The 6,828-nt window shown below is 58.3% G+C and overlaps 1 long non-coding RNA gene across 1 annotated transcript; it reads right to left on the reverse strand.

Annotated features, from left to right (window-relative positions):
* Positions 1-260: 260 nt before the first annotated feature.
* LOC129088204 (uncharacterized) lies at positions 261-6,382 on the reverse strand. The gene is made up of 3 exons (XR_008530967.1): positions 6,082-6,382; positions 1,033-1,759; positions 261-743 (listed from the first exon to the last, which is right to left on the reverse strand). It is a non-coding gene; the product is annotated as an uncharacterized LOC129088204 (long non-coding RNA).
* Positions 6,383-6,828: the final 446 nt, after the last annotated feature.

Raw genomic sequence — 6,828 nt, forward strand, 5'->3', positions numbered from 1 at the left:
CTCTCATCATCGCTGCCCTGTTTCTAGAGATACTGGTAAATTCTGGACCCACATAGAACCACTTGAAAGAACTAAACCACAAGAAACCACAGAACTGAGTCACTCCAATAGGGGCTTTAGAAAAAGCACTCAGTAGCAGAGAGAAAAATTCCTATGGGTATGGAGTCCTGCTCTTGAACTCTTTTTAAAAAAAAATTGTGGAGAAAGAACAGTAATCCGGATATTTCTCGTGCTGATTCGGTGCCTCTCCCCCTGGACTCTTGATTCACATACTGTGTGTTGTCACGTGTGTGTCCGCGTTAGAAAGATGGCTAAACGCAAGATGCTGCTGCTATGCGATTATTGGATAATTTTTAAAACATTATTTTATTTTGCTTTTACGTGTCTAATACATCAGACCTTTTAAAGCTGGAAGGTTTAACAGTGTTTCCAGCCTCCCTGTCCTCTAACTCCGTCGGTTTATGAAAATATCCAATTTGCAGATGTGACCGTGAAGACCGAAGGATTAAGGAACATTCTCAGAAATCGGAGCGAAACAGGATGCACAGGGCGCTCTTCTCTGTGTAGCTCTAGACGCTCCCACGCGAACGACAGGCTGGGCTGGCGCGACCCGTCCCAGCCCCAGTGCAAGCTGCACCCGCCTGGCAACCACAGGCGACAGGCCAGACCGGGACGGTGGCCTGAGCCCTGCGGGAGGGTGCAGGGACCCCGGGTCCGGCGGTCACCTCCATCCGCGCTTGTTCCTGTGGAGAAACAGAGCCCCCTCTTTTCAGGCCCCAGGAGCGAGCCACCTACCCAGAGCTGTTGCCCTGCCTGCTGCGCCGGCCTCCCCCTCCCCTTCCCCTCCCCATCCCCTCCCCATCCCCTCCCCTTCCCCTCCCCTCGTCTCCCCTTCCTCTCCCTGTCCCCGGGGCCTGGGGGCTTCCTCCCAGGCAGGAATCAGGGCAGGAGCATCCAGACGAGGTCCGGTGTCCCTGTGGGCGGGAATGTCCTGTACAATGCGGTTCTCGGCCACGTTACCATGGCTCTTACCTCCAGGTCTGGCTACACGATCGCAGTAACGTCAGCGATCACAACAGGAACAACGGCGGGAGCGGCATCGACTGCGAACCTTTTATTTAAAAAACTGAACTGAAAGGTTTCCTTCTGTCCGTGCCCATCCCTGCACGTGGCCGTGGAGAGAAGTTTTACTGAAAATGGCCAAACACGTGGGCACAGCCAGGACGTCCTTCAGTAGGTGACTAAGCTCACCGTGGCCCCCTTCACAGCGCAGTGACACGGGACAGTGAAAAGAAATGCCTGTCACGTCGTAAAGACAAGGGGGAAGCCTCGGTCCACGAGACGAAAGGCTGCGTGCGTCCTGTGGTTGCAACTGCAGGACACGCTGAAGCCCGCAGAGCTCTGGCGGCAGGACAGAGGGCGGTGGTGGCCGGCTGGTGGGGGGATGGACGAGTGGGCACAGCAGGGAGGCTCGCAGGGCGGTGGCCTGCTCTGCATGGACTGGCGCGGGGCCCACGCGACACACGCATTTGGTAAAACCCGCAGGAGGCCCAGCACCAAGGGCGACCGCCGATGGACGCGGTGGGCTTCGGCTGACGATGAATTCTCAGTATGGACTCATCTGCTGTAGCACAGCGGGCGCGTCGACGCCAGGGGTCCGCGACAGAGGACAGCAGGGTCCGGGACGGGCGTGGGGGCGGGGCGGGGCCGCTGCGCTCTCCGCGCTGTCTGCTCAGTTCTCTGTAAACCTGAGAGTGCTCTGAAAACGAAAGTGTATTAATTTAAAAAAAAAAAGTAATGAACAGCTAACAGAGAAAAATTCTCCTCCTCTTATCCCTGGAGGCAGTAAGTGTTATAGAAATTAAAATTTTGTCATTGAGTATTTTAAGCACTTTTGTAAGAACAGAGAGATTAAAGGCCCAAAGTCATACAGTGAGCCATGCGCGCGAATGCTAATATATAAACTGCAATTAGTAAGCTCCCCTAACGCGGAAGGGGCAGGTCCTGGCGGCTCAGAAGTTTGGCGTGTCTCCCGACTCAGGGCACAGCCCTCCGGCGCCGGGTCTGACTGCGCCGTTGGGGGACGGCAGCGGCTGCTGGCCGTTCAGTTACGAGAGGCTGGAAAACCCACAGCTCCTGCTCAGGAATGTGCTGCGGCCGCTCTTTGCACTTATAAAAATACAAAGTGGCTGAGGAAACGCATATAAAAGATTTACTGAGCGGAGTGAATGGAGCCTAGCGGGAAAGAACAATTAGGCGAGGTGGGGCGTCCGGCAGGAAGCCCGTCGCCTTGCGGGGCACGGGGGCGGGGCCGCCCGCGCCCAGGGGGCGCTGCTGAGCCGGGATCAGAGGCGGGCGGCTTCCAGCCCCTCCCCGGCTGCTCCAGCTGCGGGTGAGTTTTCCCTGTCTTTTTCCAAAGACAAAATTACAGCCTACGGGGAAGGTGTCGGACATTTCAGTGCGACGGCAGCGCTGGAGCCAGTTTCGGAATCGGGGTCTGACGCATGAGTGATGCTGCGGAGCTCGTTGCTTCTCCAGTGTCTCCCCGACCTAGGACAACACGTCAATAAGCTCACGTCAAACCCTTAGGACCGTGGCTCCTATGTGCAATTTCGGCAAAATCTCGTCACGGTTTTGTGAGGCCGGTCCCACTAGAAGCCGCAGGGCTGTGCGCAATACGGACTCCGCCGCCGCTCTGGAGGCAGGCTGTGCCCAGGCGACACTGGTGAACTGTCCCCGGCAGGAGCGGGTCCGCCCGTGGCGGGGGGCCGAACAGCGCAGCGGCCGGCAGGGGCCCTGGCGCCTAATGGTCACAGGGAATCCTGCCGGAAAGCCACGTGGTTTCCCTGTGCCGCGCGCCCTGGGAGAAGCTGAGGATACAGCGGTCCCTACCTCCGCGGTAATCGGGAGGATGAACTAACACCCATGGGGGAGTAGGACCCCTCCCGCGAGTGGTAACTTCCTGATGAACGTTACCTGTTTATCACAAGTTATGAGAGCCAGTGGGTGATAACATGCAGCGGGGACATCGGGACTGGCCAGAGCAGGGCCCGGCTCGGGCGGGCAGCTGTGACTGTTTGCGGACTCAGCCCACGGAAGGCCGGCCCTTCGGGAAAGCAGGCGTGATGGAGCCTGCTCCCAGGTGGCCCGCCTGAGCCCCGGCTTGGAAGATTCGGAGTCCGGAGGAGGGACAGAGAGTCAAACGAGGAAAGCAGCGCTGAGGACGTGGCTGAGGGCCCACCCGCTGGGTGCCAGGGTGGGGGGCGCCACACCAGAGGAGGATGGGGGGCCACGAGGCGGCCTGGAACCCTGCGGTCAGGGTTAGAATTTCATGGCCCGCACGTGAGAGTGACGTCCAGGAAGAGCGGAGCTGCGCCCTTCATGAAACTGGCCGGAGGGGCCGCCCGTTGCTGACCGGAGCCGAGGGACCTGAGGCAGACTCCGCCGGGCGCCCAGCCTTGGATCGGGGGGGGGGGTGCTGGGCCCTGCACGCACTAAGTAGTGGATTCAGGGGGCGAGCATGTTAGGACGGCTCGGCTCTCCCGCCCCGGGGGATCGGGGGCTGGGTGCTGAGCGCCTTTCCCCAGAGCGAATTTGGAGGCCGTGCATGCCAGCGTGGTGACCTCAGTGGGAGATGACTTCATGCCGCTGTTGATGCCAGAGGACAGCTCAGCCCCAGACCCTCTTCCTTGTTTGCGGGGCCGCGGTGGCAGCGCCCCCAGCGCCCCCAGGAACCCTGTCTCCCAGGCAGCCTGGGAGGGGTGGGCCTGTGGCCATGGACCCACGTGGGAGCCTAACACCAGGTGTCCTGCGTCCCTTTACATTTCATGATTTTTTCACACTTTCGGTCGGTACCCCGTCACTTTCTGTGTGCATGTGGACCGGACTGGTGCTCACCACGTCTTGCCCCGTCTGAGAATCGCGTGAGGATTGCTAAATTTGGAGAAAATTACCTTTATTCTCTTATTTCATCAGCTGCACCGTCTACTGAAGTGTGCATACTGTTAGTCCATCCCCAATAAGTAATCACATGTTGTTTGATTCATTTAAAAGAGCAGGCTCTGGGCTGAGTGTGGGTGGGTCGGAGCTCCGGGGAGGACCCGCAGGCAAGAGAGGGCCTTCAAGGACGAAGGTCAGGTCCCCAGGAGGGTGGTCTGTGGGGCGCTGGGCCCCTGTGGGCAGGGGGTGGGCGCTGTGCACCACCATTGTCAGCTCCATAAGGGAGAACGGGCGGAGCCAGCAGGGAGCCAGGCCCTGTCGCCATGGAAAGGCGCCCGGAGCCTCCCGTGAACATGCTAAGAGCGAGTGCACGAGGCGCAGAGCTGCAGTTTGCGCTGGGTCCCGGTCCCCCCGCCCCCGCGACGAGCGCGGTTCGTCGGTTTCCTGGCGGCTCTCACTGCTGGCCCAGCGGCTGGCAGGCCACGGCCGGGGTGCCTGGTGCCTCCTTGGCTAGTGCCTGATCCGGTCCTCCTTTTTCCACATGTACTCAGGCCAGGGCTGTCTGCAAGACTCAGTCCAATAAAAATCTGAGTCGAGGTGCCACAGGCTGGAAATCGCCTAAAGACAGACAGCACGTTGCTGAAGGAGCCTTTATTCCGAGTGCAAAAGACACACCCGGCAAATGTTCTTGCAGAACAAGACGACCAGCGCTCGGGCGCTAAGGTGTGGGATCCCCCATCAGAGAGGCTCGGCCGCTGTCCCTGAGGAAGGGTTACCAGCTGCCTGCAGCGCACGGGGAGCAAGGGGGTTGGGGGGGTGGGAAGGACTATATATACATGTATATACACACACATAATAGCACAAAAGCCGTGTAATTATATAACAGCACATCACATAGCTTTTGTGCTATCATTTTACAAAAGAAGGATATGCTAGATATTTTCTAAATCTTGGCTCAATCAACAATACTTTCTAGAAAGCTTGCTGGGTTAACCGATACATTCTAGTTATATTTTTGTGTTGGCTGCATAATATTCCAGGGCGTCGCCGTACCCTGTGTTTCTCGTGGTTTACACATTCCCCTACCGGTGGGCATTGAAGCTGCCTCCAATTTTCTGGTACAAACAATGCAGTGACAACAAACGTTCTTGCGCAGGCACTCACTGGACTGAAGACTGACTTCTCTACGTCAAGTTTTATTTCCCATGTCTAAGCAGAACTCCTCTCCCGCTCTGACCCGTCTGCCCGCCCCCACGCACACAGACCAGGCACTCACAGTGTGTCTGTTGCTGTCATACCCCACACCCCCCCGGACTCCCGCGTGCCCGCTTTCTGAGTGCGTGCCTGGCGAGGGGCTCAGGGACCAGCGTTTTGGAAAACAGGGCGCCTCCCTGGAGAAAGCTGCAGGGGCTCCCTGGGGGCCTGAAAGAGTGGCCGGGGCGACCTCCCTGTCCGGGGACCGCTAGGGCCCTGGGTGTGCCCCCCTGAAACTCTCTGGGGCCGTGTAGCATTTTACTCAAGGGTCAGCGTTATTTTATCAGAAAACATGGCTTTTGAGTAAAACAGGTGCACTGTCTGCAGAACAGCCACTTTAATGAAACCACCAAGAGATACGGCCTGATGCTCCCTCTATGCAAGTTGGAGACTTACCCGTCTCTGTGAAGTTGGCCCCTCGCCGTTGCATCGCACACGGCAGCTTTGAGGACGCAGCCGTTCTCTTCCTGCCCCCGGGAGCCCCGCTCCGAGCGCCTTCCCCCTGCCCCCTGGAGCCCGGACGCGCGGGCAGGTGTGCGTCGCGGTCCCGAACCCCGGTGCTCCGTTTACAGGGGTTCCCGACTGGCAGGGAGGGGACTTTGATGCTTCTGTCCGGGCGGGGCTTCTGCAGCACTCGCTCACTTACAGAGAGGGGTGGGGAGGGGTGGGGAGGGGCAGGCTGGCGCAAGGCTCTCCCACGGCGAGGGTCTGTGCCCGGGTCCGGGGTTTTGAACTCCTGCCCTCAGGCCTCAGACAGCAGGGGCGAGCTGGCAGTGTCCTGGATTTCAGCGCAGACAGGCGGGGATCTCTGGAATTAGCAGGAGTGTTTTGATTAGCTCTTATTAAAAGGCCAGTTTGGCTTAGAGCAAGCGAATCCTTGTTACTCACTGTTTGTAGAACTTGGGTGATGTTGCTTTAAAATTGCGATTTTCTGCTCTTGACAGCGAGCGCCGTGTGACTGACAGCAGCTCGCTCTGAGCCCGTCTTTCTCGGGGTGCCAAAGCGACTGCTCCCCGCTCTTGCACTAAATAATTACTGTTGACCCTTCCTCCACCCAACAAAGGTTTATCGAGCCCTACTGTGCGCCGACGGGGAGCAGCGAGCGTCTGGGCGCGGACCGGGCCGCTCTTCCACAAGCGTTCCTTTTATAAGCTGTCAAAAACGTTATTCAGAGGCATGCAAACAGGAGGGATCTATTAAGGACAGGTTTCCTTTTTTAACATGGAGGTTTATTTTGGGTGCAACGTGAGAACGGATTCCAATGCAAGGTTGTTTCAAGAGAATGTGTGAATCGCGCCCTTTGAGGACTGAGGAGAAAAGTCACCCTGTGGGTTCAGGGAAGCTAGAGAAAGGGAGACGCTTAGTGAAATCTGCGTGGTGGCGGGGGTCTTCTTATCTGGAACTTTGGCCCCCAAAAAGGCAACCCAAGTCTTATTACGTCTCCGTCCACCTGGAGAAGTGGACCGAGCGGGGCCGACGGGTGAGCCCAGCCGGGGACGGGGCTGGGCTGTGCAGCAGCTCCTAAGGGGCCTGGGAGACCACGGGGACGCAGGGGACACGGCGGCGCTGCCTCTGATGGGGCGGAGGAAACCCTGCGGGGTCGTTTGTCCCGGGGCAAGTAAGTGATCTGAAAGT

This window comes from Pteronotus mesoamericanus, unplaced genomic scaffold (assembly GCF_021234165.1).
Source record: "Pteronotus mesoamericanus isolate MK-2021 breed Mesoamerican mustached bat unplaced genomic scaffold, CSHL_Meso_final contig_134, whole genome shotgun sequence".
In the NCBI taxonomy this organism is placed as follows: Eukaryota; Metazoa; Chordata; class Mammalia; order Chiroptera; family Mormoopidae; genus Pteronotus; species Pteronotus mesoamericanus.